Source organism: Panthera tigris, chromosome X (assembly GCF_018350195.1).
Source record: "Panthera tigris isolate Pti1 chromosome X, P.tigris_Pti1_mat1.1, whole genome shotgun sequence".
NCBI classification, from domain to species: domain Eukaryota; kingdom Metazoa; phylum Chordata; class Mammalia; order Carnivora; family Felidae; genus Panthera; species Panthera tigris.
Window position 1 is genome coordinate 118,432,804 of NC_056677.1, and position 1,430 is coordinate 118,434,233.

General features: G+C 36.3%; 1 pseudogene; it reads left to right on the forward strand.

The window, feature by feature from the left end:
- Positions 1-788: 788 nt before the first annotated feature.
- On the forward strand, positions 789-1,182 carry LOC102965794 (annotated as a pseudogene).
- Positions 1,183-1,430: the final 248 nt, after the last annotated feature.

Here is a 1,430-nt window from a genome sequence, read left to right on the forward strand (position 1 = left end):
GTTTTTATCTTCTTTTCCCTTTCCTTCCCCTATGTCCATGTGTTTTCTTCTTAAATTCCACATATGAGTAAAATTATATATTTCTTCCTCTGATTGACTTATTTCACTTAGCTTAACACACTGTAGTTCCATCCATGTTGCAAATGGCAAGATTTCATTCTTTTTCATTGCTGAGTAATATTCCATTATATATACATATACATATATATACACATTATATATATACATATATACACATTATATATATATACACATATATACACATTATATATATGTATATATATATATGTGTGTGTCTATATATATATATATATATATATATATATATATAGACACACACACACACACACATACATACATACCACCTCTTCTTTATCCATTCATCAGTCGATGGACATTTGGGCTCTTTCCATAATCTGCCTATTGTTGATAGCACTGCTATAAACATCGGAGTGCATATAGAGCACATTTTTCTAGCACCATCCTAAGAAAGGGTACAGGAGAGATGAATGCATGAGTCCTCAAATTTCTGAAACTTTATAGGCTCTCATACTTGAATGTTAGTTTGGATGAGTACAGAAATCTAAGTTGAATTTCATTTTCCCTCAGAACTTTGAAGGCATTCACATCTTCATTAGCACCTGATGTTGCTTGGGAGAAATCTAATGACATCTGATGCCTCTCCTTTGTGATGTGACCTTTACTGTCCTCTCTTAATTTGTCCCCATGTAGTCAAATTTCACCATGAGCTCTCTTCCTCCCTGGCTGCTTGAGGCTCAGCCGCCATCATGAATGACACAGTAACTATCTGGACCAGGAAGTTCATGACCAACTGACTACTTCGGCAGAAACAGATGGTCATTGATGTTCTTCACCCCAGAAAGGCAACAATACCTAAGACAGAAATTCGGGAAAAACTAACCAAAATGTACAAGACCACACCAGATGTCATCTTTGTGTTTGGATTCAGAACCCATTTTGGAGGTGATAAGTCAACTGGTTTTGGCAGGATTTATGATTCCTTGGATTATAGAAAGAAAAACGAACCCAAACATAGACTTGCAAGACATGGTCTGTATGAGAAGAAAAAGACATCAAGAAAACAGTGAAAGGAACACAAGAACAGAATGAAGAAAGTTGAGAACTTCAAAAGCCAATTTTGGTGCTGGCAAAAAGAAGTGAAGTATCTAGCAGTGAGCTGGAGACTGGACAACAGAAGGAGTAAAGATTCTGCAGTGACTGGGTGGTGATTGTGCAGATTTTTCATGACAGGATTAATCAACTAAGAACTTCCATGGGTCTGGTTGTTTGGAAAAAAAAACTTTCACCATGAAGCTTCTTATGGGTCTTTTTTTCATTTGCTGGTTGTTCAAATGGCCCTTTCAATCTGGAGACTTAAGCCCGAGCAGTTAAGAAAATGTTTTGGATAA